The following is a 10000-nucleotide window of genomic DNA, read 5'->3' as shown; positions in this document are numbered from 1 at the left end:
CACTGGCACAACGGGCGTTTTCTGGGCGCATTCCGTTTCTATGGAAAAGTTTTCAAGATGCTATATCGCAACCATTTGGATACTTGATAATGGATTAACATCCACGAACCCCGGACATATAACAATTGGGAACAAGGATCTTCCCAGCGTCTTATTCATATCTCATCATTTACTTGGATAAGAAAATCTATAAAACCGATGAACCCTTTCTGGCAGATTTCATTTAATTGTTGCATATCGAGGAGACAGTAAACAATCAAAGTGGTGGTGACATGACTCGGCTTTCAGGAAAGATTTCAAAAGCTACCGAGAGAAGAAAACAAGAACTCATCAAGGCTTCCAAAGTCAATCAGCATTTACCCTTTCTCTGCACTTGTTTCACCAGGAAAGGGAAACAGCAGAAAGAGAGAATATCTCAAGGTAGCAGGGGACAAATAGAAGCCATCAGTGAAGTCGCTCTTAATCTACCTAAAGGAAATACCACACAAGTCGAAACTCTTTTATTTGACTCCCAAGACACCTAGTTTGAAGAAGAAAAAAGAAATTCTCAATCAACAAGGAGGATTCCTTCCCACTCTCGTCTCTTTGATTTCACCATTCACTTTGGATTTATTGGGTTAAGTGTTAAAATGAAGCACCTACAAAGGATGATGTTGGTTCCAGAGCATTTACTGCGAAGCCTTCAGACAGAACATTGCTTAACCTCACGTCCACAACTCACGACCTTGACACTGTTGGTTATATCATATCATGGATTCTACTTTGCTCGAGGATCAAAAAGTGGCCTTATTGGATCAACTATTACAACGGTATCAAGGTTTGGCAAAACAAATGAAAGCGAAAAGAATGCAAAACCTGCAGGGACAGCCACAACAACTCCAAATGCGCCCACTCCAAACCATTCTCCTACGATATCTGAGAAACAACCCAAAAAAACACCACACAGGAAACTTCCAGCTACACCCGTCGCTTCATCCAAAATTCACCACCTTCTCCTATCGAACAGCACACAGATCCCTGGATCTTTGAAATGCCCCCAGATTCCAGGGAGAAGCGTACAGTGTGGCCAAGTGGTTAGGGCGCTTGCTTTGAGATCCGGAGATCCCGGGTTCAAGACCCGCTCTGACCACTCGCTGAATTTGTTCCTGGCAGTCCCTGGTTCAACTTCCCAGCTGCACTTGTAAATAGCTAACTGGTTTGCCTCCGGCCAGTTGGGAATTTTAACAGTTGCTGTTGTTGTGTTCTGTTGTTTCATTGATTGTTTCATTGGCCCTGAAAAGCTCCTATGGGGAGCGGTCAATTAAGTATGTATTGTATTGTATTGTATTATATTTCCTTCACTTTTACAAATTCAGTTGTATGTTAATTAGTTTTTTTTTTTGGTCAGCATTTTTGTTGAAATTATGTAAATTACCATAGCTTACAAAATATGGCAACCCATCGATGTGAGAAAATTTGGTTTTATAGCCATGACGTCATGAACGTCCGTCCGTCCGTGTATGCCAATGTGACCAGTATCACGTAACCATATCATGGGCTCAAGTTAAGAGCTCATCGAGGAGGCAATACTTCAGTTTACACTGTAGCTAGTTTACAGCACACATCTTTGATATTGGACATCAATGTTATGGTCAATGGACACCTGTCAAAACAAGGTATCCGCTGACCAGTATCACATGACCATATCACAGGCTCAAGTTAGACCTTATCGAGGTCAGCTGTTTTTTTTAAGTTGACCGCTGACCCAGGACTGGTTGTTGATTGGATCACAGGCTCAAGCCAGGTCAGACACTCACACTCACACCTGAACGAGGCTTAATTTTTCGCGCATTTTCTATGCCTCGACGCAGCTACGCAGCCATGCTACGTCAGCAAAAGCTCTTGACAGTCGATGCTTTTCGTGTTCAGGTTCAGGTTATGTTTTTCTTGCATTTTTCACTGGTTTCAATCCAGGTTTAACATAATATAGCTGTAGTTATGTAAGTCAAGCATTGCAGGGATATAAACTTAAAGCTGAGTGTTTATTTTTAATTTGTTTAGGGCTGCTTTTTCCTCTGAATTGCAGTTTTTGGTATGTCTTAAGATTTTTAATTTCGAATCTACTAAGGTTGCAAGATGCCTGGACGGCCTATGTGAGAAGAACACAAACAAAAGAAAAGAGAAAGAGAACGAGGTCGATTAATAGCTTAAAGTTGGTGGAAGAAGTAACTCCACAAATTCTTTTCTTGGACACTAAACCGTTTGTTATTTCTACGGATGAGTTATTTCAAGTGGATGCATATTTCAAAAATGTGGTTTAGTCGTTTTTTCCTTTGTTCAGGAATGAAACTCGAATTTTTATTGTTAACTGGAATTAAATAGCAATCATCTGTACTCCTTTTGGACAGAAATAATCGATCTGTTGCTGGTTTGTTTGGCCTTAAATGCGAGCGAACAAGAAGTTTTTTTACTCCGCTTCCCTAACTGTTTTTTGATGTGCCTCGACAGTGACAAGAATTTTGCACTTATGTTCTAAACCTGTAATCGCAATGAGTTCTCGTAAAAGTATAAGGAGAAAAATCACCGCAGCTTGTGTTTTCAGAAGTTTGTTTAGAGCAAGTACAGGTAATTTGTTGTCTAGCCGATTCTGGTTCTAAGCCAAGCTGGTGTGTTTCAATGAAGTACATCGAATTGTAAATGATCTCTTTTTCAGAGATAAAGTGGAATAAATAAAGTACATCAATAAAACTCCTTGTTTGACAGTGAACCGAGAAAGACGATCTGTCACATCACGAGCTATAGTGCGTCTGTGATTTCTAATTCTAGCGTGATTCCTATTCGCTGGCATTTGACAGTCGCCTCTGAAATCGCTTCTTTCCTTTTCCGTTTGCCTGCTGAGGATTTGCTTCTTTTCTTTTAAAACTCTTGCGATTTAAGAAAAATTAATTGCTTAACTGGTGAATTCGACAGTAGATTTCGCTGGAAAAACCGTTATCACACTCATCCCTTTGTGATTCATGCGATCAGTCACTTTTTCAGGTGAAATTAACCGTGGAATTCACTAGTTAGGCAGCGCAGAAAATGTTACATAATTAAGCAATATCCGGGAAAACCAAAAGGCGGACAGTTCCAAACCCTTTTATTTTCACTAATCCTACAGCCAGTAAGAATAAACAAGCCAGGAGCTCCGCTTTTAGGCTTGGCTAAATCTACATATTAGGTAGTTTATTTGTATGTCTATTTTTTTTTTCGTTTGTTGGTGTGTTTTTATTGGGATCGTGATCTTGGTCGCGTTGTGTCTGTAACCAATTTTTTTGTAATAGTGCAACATGATATAAAATGGATACCTGCAAGAACTGCATTATGGGAAAGGGATGAAATAGGCCCTTGTTCTGAAAACCAGAGGTTCAGAGGTTTAGAAGTTCCTTTATTTCCACACATACAACAATGCAAATTAATAATACTTTTAATAAAGAAATGTGGAGGCTTGCGAGGGAAAACGCACAGGGTTAAATAGGCGTTCCTTTGTGCAACAATGTTTATCTGAAACCTTTTTCAATTGTAGGTTGCAAAAAGCTCGTCAAAAGATAATCCTGCAATGGATTTCTTAAAACCAAAAAAAGTTCATGGTAAACAGTATCAGTTAGTGAGCACGGACGAAACACAAACTTTTTCCTAAGAGCATACAACGATATGAACAGTGCAGGACAGTGTTTCATCACATGGATAAGGTGATAGTGAAAAGTGCAACTCCACTTATTTCATTCAAACGCGACAAAAACGTAGCCAACTTTTTAGTTAGAAGCGCGCTCAAAACTAACGAGCAACCCGGCAACATCAAAACTTGAAAAGAATGACAAAGATGCATCTAAGCCAGTCACTCGTCATTTTAATCTCCCTAACCACTCCAAAAAACACATGGCTATCTGCAGCCTTTCCCTACATCTAGGTATGACGGAAGGCCGCAAGAATCTAGAACAAAAATTCATCTTCCAAATCGGCATCCTTAATCCTCACGGTATTAACGAACGCTTTTCATTTAACTAATATATTCCTATTTCTCACGTTGCCATGTTACCACCAATAGCGTAGCTCCTACTCATTATAATTCCTCAATTCGCTCTGACGAAGGGTTAACACTCGAAACTTCAGCTTTTAGAATCTCTGTACGGTGGCAAATTTACATTATCAACTCCGCTGATAAAACCAAATTTTTGTATACTACTTCCCCACCGACGCAGCACCACAGTTTCTTCAGAAATTATCCCCTTCATTCGTGAAAGTGGTTTGTTTGTAGACTTCGCCCAAACGCAGCAGTTACGAAGCTAAAAGCACGGGCAAGCGCTAACACAACTATACAAAGTCATTTTCAAATGTCATTTATTCATCCTGGGCGCCGTACGGCGCCTCACTAAAAGAAACTTATATACAGTTGCTTGCAGTGGTTTTTCTCTCTGGAAGCATAGGTTGTCCCTTGCTCAGCCACCTGAAAAACCGCTTGTGAAAACACGGCCAGTGGCATGTAACACTGTCATTCCCACAATGATGTTCATGTATTTTCTGTTTTTTTTTTTAATCATATGTCAGGTGATATTTGGTACTGATTATAAAATCAGTATTTGGTAGTGCACTCGAGAAAAGGTAAGGGAAATATGAAACGAATCAAGAAAAAAGCCTACAATGAAAAATACTTCAAGTTCAAGTTTCAAGTTTATTAAGTCTTCCAGAAAATTACTTACAATGAACACCGCCTGCAAATAGCGAGCTAATCTAGCCAGGCGGTGTTAAGGACATACAAACACAAATTACTAATTGAAGGCGTTAAAAAAAGTCGATTTTGAATACATTATTTGTCAAAAGAGGAAAAAAGTAATAAAAAGTGAAGAAAAATATTATAATTTATGATTGAATTATAATTAAGATGCCTTTTTTTATTTCAGAAATAAGAGCGCTAGTGTCAGCATAACTGTCCAGAGATTCTAAATTTACAAATAGTAATGCCTGAATTTTCTTTTTGAATATGTACTTTGGTAGTCTTCGATAGCTTTTGGGAATGCTGTTCCAAATTTTAGCACCAACGATGGAAAAAGAGTTTTTATGATGATTGAGCCTAGAATGATTAATATAGTAGTTACCAGAAGATGTTGAGCGAGTATTATACTGATGTATGTCTTGTGTAGAAGTAAAAAGATTGCAGATATTTGGAGGTGCAGAGTTAGTGGTTATATCAAGCATTAAAGGGGAACTGTGGGGTAAAATCTACTTATTTTGAGGTGAAAGGCCTTTGGTGTACGTTTCAATTTTTGATAAAATATTTAGCATGCGGGTTATTAGAACGTAGATATTGTACTTGAAATGCGAGCAAAAATTGCAAATAGAATTCCGGCATCTTGAAAAAAATTGAGCCATGCTCCACTGGTCAGCAGTAAGTCTTGACGTAACAACGTCAAAGGGTTTTCGGGGGACTTTCATTTTATAACATCGTACGTAGCATCTCGTTTCGTTGCTGTATTTGGTCAACTTATAGTCAATATATTTTAGCTTATTTTAAGTTAGCCAACGCTTGAAAAGTGCATTTTTAGGAAAAGATGGTGAGTTGCATTGTCCCCGGGTGTAATAATTATTTAGCGAAGATGAAAAAAGCTGGAGATAGCGTGAGTTACTTCCACATCCTGCTGGATCATCGGAGGAAGGCATGGCTGGACAGGATAAGACGCACAAATTTGCCTTCACTGGAGAACTGCCATGTTTGCAGTGAACACATCCTGCCAAGCAGTTTTGAGCCTGATCTCCGTGCACAGTTAACTGGGCAGACCGGCAAACGGAGTTTGAGGGCTGACGCTATACCGTCCATATTTAAATACAGCCATAGCCCAGAGGAAAAGTACCCAGGCTATCAAATGAACGTCGCGTCGAGCGACAAAGACATGAAGAAGTTAGTCTATCATTATTTAATTAAATGTTGCCCTGAATTATGTTACATAAATGGTCTTGTTTAGCATGTTAAGTTAGGCACGATTTGAACGAAAACAAACAGTACAAGTCCTACTCTGGTCCTACCTATTTATTTTTTTTATGGTGCTTAACCATGCAGCTTTAACAAAACTTGCCAAGCACAGTTATGCGTCATTTTTCCTTTTTGGCTCTTACCGAATCTACCAATTATCCTGAGACCACATGGGACTGAGGGATTGTAAATATTGATGTGTCTTTTCAGTGTCAGCCTTTAAACCTGTACATAATCGATTTCATTGTGGTTTGATGTGATGCCTGTTTCGGTGATTGTTGTTTTCAAATCACATGGAGTACTTATTATCCATGATTTTACATGACTGCGTTTGGGACATGCCTTATTTTAGATGTTTGGTCTCTTGTTAGGCATCTCACTGTCAGTCACGCAATTAAAATCATGGTGATTTTGGCTGTAACCTTCAGGTCAACTGTCAATCTTAGGGATTCAGATGTCAGCTTTTAAAATTGTCCTTAAGCTAGAATTTGTGCATTTCAATTTTCTAATAGGCTGTTGCAGAACTCCTTGCTGCTGAGAATCAGGACACATTTGCAGAAGAGATCGTAATTAAGGATTTTGTATTAACTGATGACATTTCTTCTTTGAAGTCCTGCTCTGCAAGTCCTGGTGTGCGTGATTTTGGAGTACAATGTTGTTTTAAGCCCATTACCCACAGAAGTGTAGCATCCCAGAGCTACGTTTGCAAAGCATCTCCCTGTGAAATTGCTTGTAATAAATCAGGCATTGGCATTTCCTTCCCTGTTAAAACAGAACCAATTTCCCCACAACACCCAAAAAATGCAGAGTGGAAAGTTTCCCATGACCACAACTACATCATGAATGCACCCCCAAAAGTAATTTTTCCAACCTACGACAACGACAGTTTCAAGACAATCCCCTTACCTCCTGTACATAATATGATGTGTAATCAGTATGAGTCTACAGATGCCGTTGATACTGGTCAAGAAAATGATGCAGATGATGAAACTATTGATAATGACATGGATGATGAAGACGGACCCCAGCTGGAAATTATCTGATGCTGAACAGTTTCTATCTGATGATGACATGGAAGTGGAATCATCTGAAGATGATTTTCAAGAGTCCCGTCCTCACAGCGACAAAAAACTTCTGGTCTTTGGTTCATGTCTTAACGAACTTCTAAAAAGATGCCCAGAATGTGGGGATGCTATTATCCAGCAGAAGAACAAAACCTCTGGTAGTATGTTACTAGTTGAACTAACTTGCCATAGTGGCCATACAAAAACATGGGAGTCCCAACCAGTTGTAAAAAAAAGAAACCTCTTGGAAACCTGCTTTTAGCAGCAGCTATACTCTTTACAGGTAACACTTTTACAAGTATCAGTAACCTTGCCTCATGTCTCAACCTTCAATTCTTTTGTGAACGTGTTTTTTATGACACACAGAGGAAATACTTGTTCCCAGTTGTTAACGAAGCATGGGAGGCTGAAATCAATAGACAAATCAACACACTTACTTCCAAGGCAGTGGTTAATCTAGAAGGGGATGGGAGATGCGATAGCCCTGGACATTGTGCCAAGTATGGTACTTACACATTGATAGATGAGGACACAGGAAATGTAGTGGCGTTCAACGTTGCCCTAGTCAGTGAGGTGTCCCTCATCTAATGCAATGGAGAAAGAGGGCTTCCCCAGATGCATTGAAATGTTAGAGGGGAAGAGAGTTAACATCACCAGAGTGGCAACAGACCGCCTTGTATCCATCGCCAGCTGCATGTCCAAGGACTACCCACACATTAGTCATCAATATGATGTATGGCATCTGTCCAAGTGGGTGGTCAAAAAGCTGACAAATAAGGCTAAGTAAAGGAGTTGCGAGGAGTTGGCCCCATGGATACAGTCCATCTCCAACCACCTATGGTGGTCTGCTGCAACATGTGATGGCAGTGTCCAGATGTTGTGGGAAAAGTGGAAGTCAGTGTTGAATCATGTCAGCAACAGGCATAAATGGTCTGGAAACTCCCTTTTCCATCAGTGCTGCCACAGATGCATTTCTTCCTCTGAAGTTAAGAAGATCTGTTGGATCAAGCCATGTTCACCAGCTCACTTAGCCTTGGAGGAAGTGGTTCTAAACAATAAGCTTCTGAAAGATCTTGCTAAACTGACTGACTTCTGTCACACTGGGAAAATCGAGGTGTACCACTCCATGATGTTAAAGTATTGTTCAAAACGGGAGCATTTCTCCTACAAAGGCATGATTGCCAGGCCACAGCTTGCTGCTCTTGACAACAATGCAAACACTGGCCGCACACAAGCTCGAATTAAGGAGGGTGAACAGGCAGGTGAGGCTCGCTATAAACTCTGTTTCCATAAAGCAAATAAGCGATGGGTGGTCAAGCCAATTAGTGAGAAGAAGTCATTTCAGTATTTATCAGGTCTGCTTTCTGAAGATGTCAAGCGCGTTGAGCTAGGGAATGCAGTTGCCCCGCCCATGCCAGTTCGCCTACCAAAAAACATTGCCTCCAAGCCTGCACCAATTATGGAGGATGCAATGAAACAACACCGCTCAAAATTTAACAGATGAACTTGAAAAATGTCTTAATCAGTGTATGTACAGTCAGAGTTATACTAGATTTCTCTATACAATTGCCAATACCAATTTAAGGTCTTAAGAAAGTGCCAGGGCAAATTTGATTGCTTAGTCTATGAATTGCTCCTCATTATGAGTCTCAAGCTTAATTTGAATACAGTGAACACCCGCATATAAGAACAAGTGGATTAAGAACATCAGGCTGAAATTTGGTCAAAGCACCATACAAATAAGAACAAATTTAGCCTGATAAATAAAACTTGTTCTTAATACAAAGGGAAAGGGTATTAGGATAACGAAATAATTCAGTACAGTAACTTACATCAAAACACTCTGGTGTTCAGGACCATTACAAACTAAAAAATTTATTACAAAACAGCATTGTATGTTAATTAAACCTCCAGTAAATATATAGTTTGAAGTATTTCTGAAACCAATTTTAATTAAGAACATTTTACATGTAGGACCACTTTTTCAGGCGTGTTTCTCACTACACACCCTTCAAATAAGAACACGATCAGCCGTAAGCCTGAAAAATGTGTTCTTATACGCGGGTGTTTACTGTATCCAGACTGACTTCAATGATATATGCCAAACTTTTTGTTTAATTTTCATTGTTCCTTTCTTTCTATTTACACGCTTCTTCTCTACTATTGTTCTTATAGTATTTATAGAGTGCAATTTTCTAGGATTACGTTGACTTGATAATGGCATTTAGCCGACCTGGTAAAGTCATTGTTTCTTAACAAAGTCTTTAACAACGCTTTTAGTATTAATTTTGTTAGTATGTTTAAACATGTTTTATCGCAGTTTTTTTAATTAAACAATTGCCAATGTTCCAAGCAACTATACATTTCAATTGACAAAGAAGATTAAACAATGCGCAAGTTAATATTTTATTAAAATCATAAAGTCACCAAACCTCCTAGGATTTCACACGAGTTCAAACGCACCGAAAATTGCTTATACACCTTATTCCAAAATGACCGCTGATTTATGCGGATACAAATTATACTCATCTGTATAACGAAATCCTTTGAAAACAAACTCCTCCTCTGGCCCAGGCGGAGGATAGAAATTGTGTATGCACATGACAGCACAGGATGGCAGAACCACTCGTATTTCTTTCCCTAATATCCCCCAACACCATCGAGCCAATTGCCTGTAAGCAATATGTCCAAAAAGTTTATCTTCAGCCCCATCATATAGGCCTTTGTACTGTTGCTTGTAATGATACCAAGCAGTCTGCAGGACCCATCGATTAACACATACTGGGTGAAAGCCTGGGTGCTGTGTTATACATTTGGTTGTTCTTCACATTCACCAAAACTGACAGCCTCAATTAGCTTATTTTTTACTTGCTCAATTTTTTGGCAACAAACACATGACTCTGCCCTTTCCATGATTTGACGATTCTCACAAGCACACCTAAGTAATGAA

At 39.4% G+C, this 10000-nt stretch overlaps 1 pseudogene; it reads left to right on the top strand.

Moving 5' to 3' along the window:
- The first annotated feature begins 6825 nt into the window (after nucleotides 1-6825).
- On the top strand, nucleotides 6826-7682 carry LOC138046334 (uncharacterized; annotated as a pseudogene).
- The last annotated feature ends 2318 nt before the right edge of the window (nucleotides 7683-10000 follow it).

Source organism: Montipora capricornis, chromosome 4 (assembly GCF_036669925.1).
Source record: "Montipora capricornis isolate CH-2021 chromosome 4, ASM3666992v2, whole genome shotgun sequence".
Classification (NCBI taxonomy): domain Eukaryota; kingdom Metazoa; phylum Cnidaria; class Anthozoa; order Scleractinia; family Acroporidae; genus Montipora; species Montipora capricornis.
This window is presented reverse-complemented; position numbering and strand designations above follow the sequence as displayed.